The sequence below is a fragment of the Arachis hypogaea genome, chromosome 17 (genome assembly GCF_003086295.3).
Source record: "Arachis hypogaea cultivar Tifrunner chromosome 17, arahy.Tifrunner.gnm2.J5K5, whole genome shotgun sequence".
Taxonomy (NCBI): Eukaryota; Viridiplantae; Streptophyta; class Magnoliopsida; order Fabales; family Fabaceae; genus Arachis; species Arachis hypogaea.
Genome location: NC_092052.1, coordinates 24,126,917 through 24,141,948, shown reverse-complemented (window position 1 = coordinate 24,141,948; position 15,032 = coordinate 24,126,917). Strand labels below are relative to the sequence as shown.

General features: G+C 35.4%; 1 long non-coding RNA gene across 2 annotated transcripts; it reads right to left on the bottom strand.

Moving 5' to 3' along the window:
- Positions 1-3,287: 3,287 nt before the first annotated feature.
- Positions 3,288-7,217, bottom strand: LOC112765450 (uncharacterized). Of its 2 annotated transcripts, XR_011875782.1 has the most exons (4): positions 6,489-7,217; positions 6,336-6,417; positions 6,110-6,223; positions 3,288-3,540 (listed from the first exon to the last, which is right to left on the bottom strand). It is a non-coding gene; the product is annotated as an uncharacterized lncRNA (long non-coding RNA). The 2 variants fall into 2 exon arrangements; XR_003183781.2 differs by lacking the exon at positions 3,288-3,540 and having other exon boundaries at positions 5,869-6,223; positions 6,489-7,216.
- Positions 7,218-15,032: the final 7,815 nt, after the last annotated feature.

Sequence of the window (15,032 nt, the reverse complement as noted above, 5' to 3'; positions counted from 1 at the left end):
TTCTTTTTTATTAGATTTAGTGTTGGTTTGGATTTTTTTTTGAGTAATTTTTCTTTAAGAAAGTTAAAATACCTTTATTCAATTTTAAATCTATTTAGATACATCTTTTAAAAAAAAAAGTAAATTATTTGGTTTTTTTTTTAAACTAACAATACCTTATTTAAAAAAAATTAAAACAAAAAATATTTTTAATATTAAAAAATTTTTTTTAAAAAATCTATCCAAATATGATGATATTAGTATTAGCTTTTATGTAGTATAGATAGATAGATAAATAGATAAATAGATGGCTTATGTGATAGAGTAAGGACAAGAAATTTGATGCTCTAATAAAGTTTGGACTATTAAATAGTTTCAGTAATAAAATATATTTTTTATTTTTTTTTTAATAATTACTAAATAGTCTTTATTTAATTTTATTTATAAATTAATTCTTCATCAATTATTTAATTTTAAAATTTATTTTTTATTTTATAAATTATTATTTTATTATTCATCTATCTTATCTTTAAAATTTTATCTTCAATTTTTTTTCAATTTTATTTTGATTTAGATACACTAATATTATCTTTTTCAATACTAAAATTAATAATTGGTATATAATTTATCATCAATTTATTTTTTAATTACTCAATTCTACAATTATAATCGTTTATCAATCTCCTTAATTATCAATTTGGACATAGAAATAGGTATAAAATCTTAATCCATGCACATCCACATGCTTCAGTTTATTTGATTCAAGAATAATTGTTACCCTTTTTTAAAGAAATCTTATATTATTTTGGGCATTGAATTTTGATGGCAGTTCTAACTCGAGCGGTGGTAAAATGAATTTGACTCCGACGATACTTGGACCTTTACGCCCTTCGGAAATATCTTCGAACATGCAAATGTCTCTTCTTCAGTATTTGATATTCGCTGTGGGGGAAATTTTGGCTCTCGTAATGTTATGACTGAAAGAATTGTGGAATCATGGTTCTCATTGATTTTGTTTCTAATATCACATTGATCCATTTTATTTATTTCTACGAATCTGTATTTTACCTTGTGCATTTGGGTATCATTTATAATTTATCAATTTGAAAAATTTGATCGATTGTATTACACTTCCAATCGATTGAATAAGAAAAAAATTATATTGCCGTGCAAAATTTATTCGATTGTGTTGTACTTTCAATCAATTGAATATAAAAAAATTTATATTTTAGTGCACAATTTAATCGGTTGTGTTATATTTCTATCAATTTTTTGACACCATTCAGTTTTTACTAATCGATTGGTGTCAAATAAATCGATTGAATTAATAACAAACATGATTTTTTTAATTTTTACAAATGTAACAGATTAAGAGAAAAAAAACTCATTAATTCACATTGCCAAAACATATAGAGGTCACTATTAATAAAATATCTATTTCGTTGTTATTTCTAATTGTTAATAAATATAAATGATGAATAATAAAATAAGAATTATAAAATAAAAAATAAATTTTTAAATTAAATATTGAATAAAAAATTAATTTATAAATAATATTAAATAAAAACTATTTAATAATTATTAAAAAATTAAAAAATATATTTTGTTATTGAATCATTTTCAAATTCTTTGCCTAAAATGAGGGCGAGAGAGTGTCTCTATGTGTGTTATCAAGGTTGGAAGAAAGAAAAAAAAAGTAGGCCCATAATTTTATTTATTTACTTATCTTTTGTTTTTATTTTTGGGTTATTATATTTTATTAATATATTATGTTATATTAGATTGTTTAATTTTGATATATATAACATATATCTTTAAAAAAGATCTCCTTAAATATTTTTAAAAACACTTGTAATTTTTAGAAGTTATAAATAAAAATATGTAATTTTTTTTATTTATCAAATATAAAACAAAATACTTACCTCCATGAAAAATTTTACTAAACTCAAGCTTTAATTTGATTTATCAAAAGTAGGTATTATAACTTTTATAAAATTATATTTTAAAAGCTAAGTTTAATAGTCTCATTTTAAAATATAAAAATTTTACCAAACCAATTCTATATATGAAGCGCATATTTTCAACCAAGTAAATGCATACAAAATTAAAAAAAAAAAAAAAACCATATCTAACGCAAAATTTTTTAAATATTAGATTTATAAATATCTCATTTATATATCCTTACTTTCCATTTTTTTTAGACGCGAGACTAATTTTTTTCCTCCATCGCATTTACTACTCAACATATATCACCTTAAACTTAAGGTTATATGCAAATTACCATATAAATATTTTCTAGATATATAATATTGACACCTTAACTTGTATAAATATAATACATTAATACCCACACTATATTGGTCCCAAAATCACTCACTCACATAAATAATATTACTATATTTTTCATCACTTAAACTTACTAACAATCATAAGAATATAAGAGAAAATTTCTTAAACAAACACTAAGCATTTTTATTTATAGAGAGATGATTAATAACTTACAGACGAAGCCTTTATATAAGCAAACCTTCATAATAAAATAGTAATTTTTATAACAACTAAGCACTAGTTGTAATAATTTAAGAAACAAGTAGAAACTTTAGTTTCCCCCGAATTTCCTCAGTTCCAGGCCCGAAGCGACTCCCCACTTCGAACGCGGGTCTCCGGCAATGGCAGATTTCTGTCTTCGATTGGAGCTCTCTCCTTGTATGAGCTAGTAGGATCTTTGATCATCTGTCTTTCTAACTCTAATAGAACATCCGGGTGGATGCGTCAGTCTCTGATAACAATTACAACGGGTAGTCACCCCGCTATTTGAATAAAATAATGTCTCTTCTTCTTTTGATTCTTTCTTCTTTCTGTTCGTTCACCTGAGCGAATTCTTCTCTTCTTTCTCTCCCTGCCGAGCTTGTTGGAGTGTCATTGCCAAGATCTAGTTTAATTCCCTTTCCCCGGGAGCCTGTCCCAGTCCCACTAGTGCTAGTTGTTGACCAAAGAAAGAAAGGATGCATGGGACTTTAAGTAAGTCAGGGATTTCCTTCTCCTCAGCTGTGTCGGATGCAACTGATGAAAGACCAGCAAGAAAGCAGATCGATGGTAGTATAAGAGATCTGATCTGTAAACCCCCGAAATGATTTACATAATGGTTCCTGCTTTCACTTGACGTACTGTAACACCCTAACTACCAAAGCTCGCACTTCCGGCTGCGCGACTCTGATAGCTCGGACATTACGACGACTTTTATACTATTTAATACTAAAATATGAGCCTGTTTGAAACTTTAACCGCAAAACCGCTCCCAAAAATACTTTCATCCGATAACATACATCCATAGATACCATACAACTTACAAAACTCATAAAGAGTACATCCATATATACATACATACATATATATATATATATATATATACAAATATATTTACAAGCTTTAACCAATACAATTCCTATCCCTCTTACAGATTATATCAAGATAAAGGCGAGGGTACAATAAACCATAGCTAAAACAATACAGAGCATCACAACAATTAAATAAGCTCTTCGTAACTTCTGCGCCCATATCCTGAAAGGGGAAAAATGTAGGGGGGGTGAGAACATCATCCTCGAAAGGGTTCTCAGTAGAGGGTTTTTGGGAATTACTGTAATAGGATACGTGAAGATAACCGCACCAGTGATTCATAACCGTCTTATGCCTCTTTTCAAAAACAACGGTTTACAATAGAAGTAAAGTCGTAAATCTTTTCTGAAAGAGGAACCATTCAATTCTCAAAAACTCAAAAGCCTTTCAAAACGGTTTATCTATACTGAAACAAAATAGGCTTTCATATTTTATTCCAAATCAGAAACATAAAACCGAAATCAACCATCGGTTCATCTCATTCCAACCACGGCCCTAGGCCCAAACAATCCAACAATCAACCAATCACCACAGTCCAACAGAATCCCAGTAGCAAACACAAATAGGAAGTTCAAGCACAAACAAACAGTTATTACAAGTAGAACAGTTAGCCATTAATCACATAGGCAAACCAAGTATAATATGCACACCCAACCAATGTCACACAAATGCATATGATGCATGCCTGTCCCTAGTGGCTGATGATATCATCTGTCGGTTATAGAGCCAACCCGACAAGTCCTGGTAGATAACCATTGGACTGTCCCTCTGTCGTGCATCCCCAACTCGAGTTATACTCATCATAAACTTGATCATAATCATGATCCATATCCATCACCCTCACTGGTGAATATTTATCCATCACCATCACTGGTGAATATTTATGGGGGCGAGCTCATCCGGGCCTTTCACAGTGCCCGGCCACACTTACGACATAGGGTCAACAGAGTATCAAGTCTCGACCTGGAGCACGTGGTGGCTAGCCACTGCTACTACCCAGGGAAACTCATATCTCAGATAGTGGAAGTGCAACATTCACATTTATCAATGATTCAGCATAAACATGCATTCAATCTCATCCATGGATCAACATCCATCTCAGCCATCCGGCTCACGGTTCAGTCCAGAACCAGCCAATATTCATATCATACACAGCCATTCCGGCTCACGGTTCAATCCAAAACCAACCAATATGTATAATCATACACAGCCATTCCGGCTCACAACAAAACAGCACTTCCACCATTCAACATCATTAAGTTCATAAAGTCGGCATTTAAGCCATAAATCATTTTCTCAATTCATTTCACTTTGAAATCGAGTTTCAACTCTTTTCAGCCTTGGCTTTAAAGATCTCATTTCTCAAATCATCTCAGACTCATAAGCCACTTTTACTCAAGGTAAATTCCCCTTTGAAAACAATGCCACTCTCGGCATCCTCTTTCCAAACTTCCATGACCATGGCAAGTTAAAGATTTATTTTGAAACATTCAAAATCATCCATTCAACAATGGAATTTTATAACAAAGTTTTTCGGCAGAGTCCCAAGTCTTTAGGGGAGAATAACATATCTCATTTCGCCAAATTCATTTAAAATCATTAAAACATTGGCTTTCTGATTTGAGTAAGAAAATAGGATCTAAGCCAAACCGAGTCACGTAATCTTTACTTCTTTCAAAACCATTTCCTTTACTTAAACAAAACCGGCTTCAATTCCATAATTAAATCTGAAGCGTTTCAAACTGATAAGAGAATCATTTTTGTTGTGTTAAACTAGAGTTCAAAAGATACTTTGAATCTTATTTAAAACGTCAAAATAATGAGGCTCATCAATCGAAATCCAATTCCTTTTAAAATCACGAAAACTCTCCCAAGGGACAATCTTTGTGTTTAATAGAGAAAAACATAAACCCGTTTTACCTTTTAAAACAGCCTCAAAGTAAAATTCTCTTTCGAATGACTTGTACCCAAAGACATACTGTACTTCTTGGAAAATAAGGAGAAATCATGATTCTCTTTTCAATAATTCTTTCAAAGCATAACTTCATTGCTTTCTTAATTGTTCTAAGTAAAGGTAATAAAAGAAGCCATAATTTCACAATCCTCAAAATAGATAGGAAAGACATTAAACTCAAAATTCCCCAATTAACATTTCAAATAAGGACTCGGATTCTATAGAAATTTCGGCAGCACCTCCCCTAAAACTTGGACTTTTGCCACCCGGTTCGGGTCCCAACTAAACCGTTTCTCATTCCTTTTCAACAGCTCAAAACCAGAAATCAATTCAAAAGCAAGCTAAATCCAACAGTCGCCTCAGTGGCATATCTCAAGGAAGCCATTTCAAAAATCAACTCAATATCAACCGATTTAACTCATTTCTAAAGCTTTAAAGAATCGGTTCAGCAACAAATCATTTATCAAAACCAAATCAGTGAAAGCAAACCAGGCTGAATTCCAAAGAGTATTCTATCTTTCACATCATCAAAACAATTGACTCAATTCAAACCAATCCTCAATGGAATAAACTCATATTTCAAATCTTTAAAGAATCAACCTTAAAACATTACATTTCACAAAGCTGCACAACAGTTCAGCCAAACAAACATTCATAAGCTTTCGAGACAATCAAATAATACATAAGGCCGATACAATCACCAAATACACATTTTCTCACATCAGTATCCATATGTAATAATTCCAATACATAAAGTATTGTCTTGGAAAGCGCCACTACCTCAAAACGCAAATCCATAATCCACACGCCTCATAAGTTCTTTTCACCTCAACTCGAAATCAAAGGCAGCTTCAAAGCACAGCCCCACACATTTTCGCAGCAGCATAAACAGCTCTAAATTACAACAAGCAACCTCAGTTACTAAACTCTAAGAACATTAATACCGTAAGGGCTTTAATACACGTACGGGACACTAACGTAGGGCTTTCGAAACATAATTTCTTACCGGAATTTCAACACGAAGCAGCTGCGATTTTGAACCGGCCCGACAGCAGCTCCGGCGGTGGCCAGAAGCTCTGGTGGATCAACTATAAAAATCGCACAGCGTCAAAACCATCTCGAAAATCAAAAAGGCAGAAACCGCAATTAAAATCCTTACCGGCAACCTTTTCCGGCGACGGCAGCAGTAGCCAGAAGCTTTGGCGGTGGTCCCGGAAGTCGCAGAACTGTTCTCAGCGGCCAGAGGTGCAGCGGCCATGGCATCAACGACAGCGGGACTCCAATGGTGGCAGAAAACAACCCTATTCACAGCACCGCTTCCTGCGCTCCTCTCTAACAAGCAGCAGCAACAACTGGCGTCTTCGGTGACAATGGAGGCACGGCGATGGCACTCCCCCTCCGACGCGGCTTAATGGCGACACTGTGGCTCCCTTCAAAGCGGCGACGGCGGCGACCTCGTGGTAGCAGAGCGCGACGGATCTGGCAGCACAGGCGGCGACTGGGCAGTGCGATTCCCTCCTTCGCAGCCCTCTCTCTCTCGCCTCAGCTCTGATTCGCAGTGGAGGTGTCTTCACAGACAGCAGCAACGGTCTCCCCTCGTCCTCGCGACGGCAGTGCGACAGTCCCGAGTAGCGCGACGGCAGCGAGCTAGGCGGTTCCTTCCTTCCCTGCGCGCGCGCTCTCTCCTCTGTCCTGTGGCTATGGTTCGCGGCTTCCTCTCCTTCAACGGCAACACGACGGCATGGCGGCAGTGATGCCCACCAGCGCCGTCCTTCCTCTTCCCCTCTCCTCTTCTCTGATCTCTTCCTCTCTAGTTCTCGTTTCTTCAAGGTTTGTGTGTTTGCTACTATTTTGGGGGAAGGGGGGTTTCGGCTGAGGCAAAGGAAGTTAGGGTTTTCTTTTTTTTCAAAATTTATGGTTAGGGACATTTTAGTAATTTTACATAAAATTGGAAATAATATAGTAATTGAAACCCAAATTAAATCCAACACTATTTGTACATAGAAAATACTATTTGCTCATCAATTTCACAAATTATTTTCAATAAAATGCCCAAATCTAAAAATTAGAAATAATATACTTAATTTCTTCATTTTCCAAAATAGCAGTAATAATATTTAAAATATTACTTATCTAATCCAAATCATATAAAATTCTTATTATTTCATAACTATCAACCTTATACTTTAAATATAGAAAATAATCCAATAATTACAAAATTGGATAATAATCATAACTTATCTCAAATCCAATAAATCAAAACTTGCCTTAATTATCTTTAATAAAATGATTTCCGAAATTAAGGCTATAAATAACTATATGATTTGAGACTTGATCATAATAAGACTTTTCAAAAGTTCTGAGTCTTACACGTACAGGCTTAGAGCATTTCAGGGGGAGGATTGTTCCAAACGTGTATCTATGTCTATTTCCCAAGTATCGTACAGAGCCATGTTCATAGCAGGCTTCATATCTTTCTTTTCATTCTCAGTGAGAAAAATTCCTTTCTGTTCAAGTAAAGCACTAGTCAAACTCCTTGTTCAATGTTGCTTCAAATTCTTAGTCATCAATATTGAAACTTCTAATTCATGATTCATCATTCTTTTAGTACGGAGGTGATGAGTGCATCTTGTTCATGACAACTTGATTTGTAGCCTTCAATTTTGACTAGGAGATAAAGTTTGAGTTGTGATTCTTCTAGCTTCTAGTTTCATCACTTATAGTTCTTGTAACTTCTAATTTCATGATAGTTCTAGTATGGTATAGTTGTACTACTCTCTTGAATATTCTTGATTTAATTATCTAACATTGCCTCCCTTAAATCAAGCTTGTAGAGTTTATCATTCCAAGCATCTTCTTCAACTTGTAAAATAACTTGGTCTTTAACGGTTTTGTAAAGATATCTGCAACTTGGTCTTCAGTGAGACAGTACTCAATAAAAACTTCTTTCTCATTCACCTACTCTCTGATTTTGTGAAATCGAATATCAATATGCTTCGATCTTCCATAGAACACTAAATTTTTGAAAAGTGCAATAGCCGACTTGTTATCGCAAAATATTGTTGTTGGAGTATTTTGTTCCTCATTCAATTCCTCAAGAATTCTTCTTAGCCAAATTACTTGTGTTGCACAACTTGCTGCTGTTATATATTCTGCTTCTACTGTAGAGAGAGAAACTACTAATTATTTCTTTGAAGACCATGAAATTGCACTAGAACCAAGATGAAATACAAATCTTGAAGTATTTTTTCTTGTTTCTATATCTCCGACCCTATCACTATTAGTGTAGCTAACAAGGTTTATTTCATTAGTATTCTCATAATAAATTCCATCATTTAATGTACCTTGGATATATCGAAGAATTCTTTTTGCCGCTTGCAAATGGTTGGAATAAGGTTCCTCCATAAATTTACTAAACAAACTAACTCCAAACACAATATCTAGTCTGGTTGCAGTTAAGTATCTCAGACTTCCAATCAAGCTTTTGTAATATGTACGATTTACTACTCTTCCTTTATCTTCTTTCAGTAACTTGAACTTTTCTTCAATTGGAGTAGGAACTGGCTTTGAATGGTCCATTTGAAATTTCTTCAAAATATCATTTGCATATTTTCTCTGAGAAATGAAAATTCTATCATCTTTTTGAAGAACTTCAATGCCAAGTAAATAAGATATCAAACCCATATCCGTCATTTCAAAGTGCTTTATCATAGCTTATTTGAATTCTGCAATTATCTTCAAATTATTGCCAGTAAAGATCAATTCGTCAACATAAAGACACACGATCAAGATATCTTCAGGTTCAATGAACTTGATATAAAGAGTATGCTCAAACGGACATCTTCTGAAACCATTCTCAATGAAATAAGAATCAATCTTCTTGTATCATGCTCTTGGTACTTGCTTTAACCCGTACAAGGCTTTCTTCAACCTGTAAACTTTATCTTCTTCTCCAGAAACTTCATATTCTGCAGGTTACTCAGCATATACTTCTTCTTCTAAAATGCCATTTAGAAATGCTGACTTAACATCCATTTGATGTATCTTCCACTTATTTTGAGCTGAGAGTGAAATAATCATACGAATAGTATCTAATCTTGCAACAAGAGCAGATACTTCAAAATAATCAATACCTGACTTTTGTTTGTATCCCTTAGCAACTAATCTTACTTTGAAACGATCAACTTCATCACTGAGTTTGTACTTAGTCTTGTAAACCCACTTTACTCCAATCGGCTTCTTATCTATTCGTAAATCTGTCAGCTCCCATGTGTCATTCTTCTTAATCGCATAAATCTCTTCATCCATTGCTTTCTTCCAATTGTTGTCTTTAGAGGCTTCTTCAAAGTTCAATGGCTCACAATATGAAAATAGAGCAAAATTTATGATTTCTTCATCAGACGGATCGTTGTCATTGCTAACTTCATAATCTGTTAATCTAGCAGGTAGTCTCCGCTCTCTTTGAGGTCTTTTAGATGATTCTGGTTGTTCGGTTGCATCCGGTTGTCTTTCTTCTTCATCATCACATGTATTTGAAGTTACATTCTACTGCTTTTTTATCTTTGTGTCCCAGTCCCACATAGCTTTCTCATCAAATGTCACGTCTCTGCTGATGATTACTTTCTTTATTTTTGGATTGTACAACTTGTATGCTTTTAAATCTGTGCTATAATCGATAAAGATACACTTCTCGCCTTTGTCATCTAATTTCTTCCTTAATTGATCTGGTACATGGGCATAAGCAATACATCCAAAGACTCTGAAATGATGGATGGAAGGCCGCTTTCCACAACAAGCTTCCTCTGTAGTTTTATTACGAACACTTTTTGTTGGACACCTGCTTAAAATATGAACTGCTGTTGCGACTGCTTCTACCCAAAATTCTTTTAGGCATTTGTTTTGACTTGAGCATGCATCTGTCCATATCCATGATGGTTCTATTCTTTCTATCAACAACTCTATTTTGTTGAGGAGTATATCTAGTTGTTAGTTGATGTTGAATTCCGTGTTGCTTAAAGTATTCTGAACACGCAAAATATTATGTCCCTCTGTCTGTTCTGAGAATTTTGATTTTACAGCCATTTTTTTTTCGACAAATGCTTTGAATGTCTTAAAGTCATCACATTCTTCTGATTTCTACTTCAGAAAGTATACCTATGCATATCTACTAAAATCATCAATAAAAATGATAAAGTACCTGCTACCACCATTACTTGGAACTTCTACAGAACAGAGATCTGAATGCACAATTTCAAGTAATCTTCTAGCTCTCCATGACTTTCCTGTAGGGAATGAATCTCTGTGCTTCTTTCCCAGTTGACAAATCTCACAAGCACAATTGGGAATATGAATCCGTGGTAGGCAAAAAATAAGTCCTTGGTAGTTTAGGCCAGAAAAATGAAAATGCCCAAACCGCATATGCCACAACCAGTTATCTTCAAGTATCACAGAAATCATGCAAGTGGGATTAACATGTTGAATTTTTGACGGAAATATTTTGTTTGAAGTCATCTTTACTTTATCTATGAACCTTCTGTTGTTGTCAAACACAATGCAATATCCACAATAAGTTATCATCTTATATCCCTTCTCAGATAATTGCCCCATACTGAGTAAATTGTAATCAAGTTCAGGAGCATAGAAAACATCAGAAATATAACTCAAAGAACCATCTTTCAATCTAATTGGTATGTGCCATTTTCCTTCAATAGGGATCTTTGTACTATTACTAAACTTCAATAATAGTTTAACTGAATCATCTAGTGAAGAAAATAACTCTTTTTTACCAGACATGTGATTACTGCAAGCATTATCTAAATACCATATGATCCGGCCGTTACGAATCTGATGTAATAACTTGGCATTATGTGTCATAACTCGTCAAACTTACGTTATAGCTCGGCGTGACATGTTACAACCAAGCTTAACGGACTACATCCTAGAGTCAAAACGTCCGATCAGATATCATCACCCGTTATACCCTTATTATTGCTCTTCAATTCGGACAATAAAGGAGGAATATAACCAACCTGTATACTCTCACCTATAAAAGGTATGATCTTCTATCCTAAAGACAGATTGAATTCTCAATACTAACTGTTCTTGTATGGATACCTGGAGGGAGAGCTCAGTCTCTGGGAGTCGACGCCGAGCTATGACTTTCGGTGCCGACCTTCAAGCCTTATGATAGTCCGAGCTTTACTCCAAGAGGGTGTCCAATCGCATAGAGCTTTGAGCAAGAGACAGGGGGGAGTGTACCTGCAAAGGCACTCCGAAGCTTAAGTTAGTATTGAGAATTCAATGTGTCTTCAGGATAGAAGATCATACCTTTTATAGATGATAGTGTGTAAATCGGTTATGTTCCTGCTTTATTGCCTGTATTAAAGAGCAATAATAAGGGTTTGGACGTTTCACTTTTGTGAAGCAGTCCGTTAAGCTGATTTGTAACGTTACTTTTTAATAAATGATATTGATTGTTGATTAGTAACTGTAACGCCGATTAATGACGTAAATTGCCGAGTAATGACTAAAATGCCGACTTATAACGCCAAATATCTGGGTAATAGATGTGAATAATGGCGAGTTATGAGTGATAAAGCCGATTTATGACATAGGATTTGTAATGGCCGAACCACAGCCCCCAAGCTTAGCCTGGGAAAATGTTTAATGAAGCAGGTTGAGCTTTTAATTGCGTATGAGTCGGCTACTGAACAGTTCGGCATGTGCTTTTACCTTGTAGCCCCCAGGTCAAGGTGCTTTATTGAACAGTTACTGAGACTATAGGCTTTCATGATTAGGATAGAGAAAATAATTAAGTGATGTCATTAATGAGTTTGCGTATTTCCAATGTGGGCTTTATTGGGTTTGATGTGACTGATTTGATGGGAAATGGAAGCGAGATTTTTGGGTTAAAGTGTGGGAATTAAAGGTTAGGAATTTTGAAGGTTTGCATGTTTGCTGGTTTGTGTTTTCTCAAGTGTTTTCAACCAAAAATGAGTAAAAGAGGTGAGTGCTCTTAGTTCTATTTAGTTTTTCTGTTTAATCGTATTTTCTTCTTCTTCTCTGCTTCTGTTTTTCAAATGGGTTATGAAAAAGAATCGAAAGGGGAGGTAGACTGGTCCTATGACTGGGTGAATGATGATGTAAGGGATCGTGTTTCTCTATTTTTGGATGTTGGTGCTGTGAATGAAATAGATAAGGCTAAGGTTGTTAGGGTTAGTTCTGGGGTTCGGTTGGAGCTGCTCCCTTGTACGGTTGATGATAGAGTTTTTCATAGAGGCGAGGGTTTTGAGTATTTCTTTATGTATAGTTGTGTTCTGGAGGAGCTAAGGGTGAGAGTTCCTTTTAGTGATTTTGAGTGTAAAGTTTTGAAGCAGTTGAACTGTGCGCCCTCACAGCTTCATCCCAATGGTTGGGCCTTCCTGCGGGCGTTTGAGATTCTTATAGAATATTTGGAGGAGAAACCGTTAGTGGAGTTGTTTTTCTCAGTGTTTCAGGCGAAGGGTGTTTGGAAGGGTGGCTGGGTGAATTTGAACAGTTCTCCGGGGTTTGCTGTGTTCAAGTTGTACAAATCGTCTTTTAAGAATTTTAAGGAAATGTACCTTAAGGTCAGTAGCTGTGAGGATGATTTTCCATTCTATGTGGACGAGCATTTGGGGGAAAAATTTCCTCTCTGGTGGTGTTCAGAGCCTCAAAATATTTTAGGGCCTGAGACTATAAGTCCAAAGGATGAGTGCATAATTGAGTTTTTAACTGAAGTGGTTGATCGGAAGGAGTTGATTTCTGTTTATGATCTACTGCAGTGGGAGGAAAATAAGGCTGCTGTGATAGACTATCTGGGTAAGATTTTGAATTGTGGATGTTGTGTCATATTTGAGGTTTTTTGAGTAGGTTTATATTTTCCTTGTTTTTCAGGTGGTAAATATCCTGGTGTATCTGCGGCGAGTTTGAGGTCTCGGGTGAAGAGTAAAGGTTTGGAGAAAGAATTATCTTCGTCAAAGGCGGACAAGGTCAGCGTTGGCGAGGTTGATCAGCCAAGGCCAGGGAGGAGGAAAGTTATTGCTAAGAAAAGAAAAGGTGATCTGGTTGATTTGTCCGATGTTTCTGATGATGAGAAAGATGTTGTTCCAATGGAGGAGGTTCATAAGTTTTGTGATAACCAAAAGAAGTTGCATGGTTTTGTTGAGTGGAGTGAGGGGTCGTCGCTCTGGGGAAAGGATTATCCTTTTATGATTACTGCTGATGAAGTTTGCCAAACCCCTGCCGATGTTAATTTGGTTGAAGAGGTGGGGGATGTGGCAGTTGATCAGTATATGCGGGTAATCTTTTACCTTTTATTTTGTTGTAGTTGATAATTTTGTGGGTGATCTCGTTTAATTCTGTGTTTGTTTGTTGAAGGTTGTTGGTCTGAGGCTTGCTAGTTTAGGGCGGAGCCGAGAGAAGAAACATCGTTAAGTAGCCAAGCAAAAGCCGGATTTGGAGGAACAATTAAGGCTGAAGGCTGCCAAGGTTTCAGAATTGGAGAGTAAACTAGCTGGGGTTGAGAAAGATTTAAAATTGATGAAGGAGAATTATGCCAAAGAGGTTGAAGATGTTAAAAAGAAGGAAGCGGATCTGTCTAGTATGAGTACTCGGGTAGTGGAGTTGACTGCAGAATTTAAAAGCTTAGAAAAGAGTAAGGAGACAGCGATCCTGGACTCCTTCATTGAGGGTTTCGAAAGAGCTTCTCTGCAAGCCAGGTTCTTGGCTCCTAATGTTGATCTTGATCAGATGGACCCTGGTAAGATTGTTCGTGACGGGGTTATGGTTGAAGATGATGGTGCTGAAGAGGAGGAGGATGAAAATAGTTGATTTAGTGTGTATGTTTGGTTAAAACATGTATTTTGGTGGGTTACTTTGCTCCTATAGTGAGCTTTTGACTGTACTGTGTATGAAATAGTTTTATTTTGTTTTTGGTTATGTGACTTTGATGAAAACATATATATTGATAGGTGTATTTTGCATAGTTTCTGATTGGCGATTATTCTGAATGATATGGCTTTCGATTAGAATCGAATGTTTTGTATTCTAGATAAATTTTGAATGATTGCGTGTTGAGTAGAATTAGAAAATTTTGGGAAAGTTTTGAAATATTGGTTTCCAATTTGGATTGGAATTCTGTGTGAATGATCGGATTCCGATGTAGATTGGGTATGTAAAAAAAAATTTATTTTTTAATGATCGACTTCTGAAGTAGATCGGATAGACTGTGTTGTCGGATTCCGATTTGAAGTCGGCAGTCGGATTGAATGAGTGATAGATTCTGTTCAGATTTGATTGATTGCTTCCGAGTTTAATCGGAATCCGTTTTAAGGTCGGCAGTCGGATTGACTGTTAGGTTCCGAATGACCTATTTGATCAATGTTAATAGTATCTGATTTGTCGGAATGATAGTATAGGTGAAAATGATATGTATATGAAAATGAAATGGAAATTATGAAATGGAAAAAATATTGATGTGATAAAGTTGGGGATCTACTTATTAAAGAACCCTTGATGTCTAGGGCCCAGGTAGGCTAGCCTCGTTAAAACCTCTCCAAGCAAAATCCTTGTGGGAAAAATCTTGGCAGTAGGAAAAAGAGTACTCGCCTGTCCCTGGTATTAGCTGTAATATAACTTTAGGGAAGATACATTTCAAGTGCTAGGGAGATCTTTACCCTCTAGT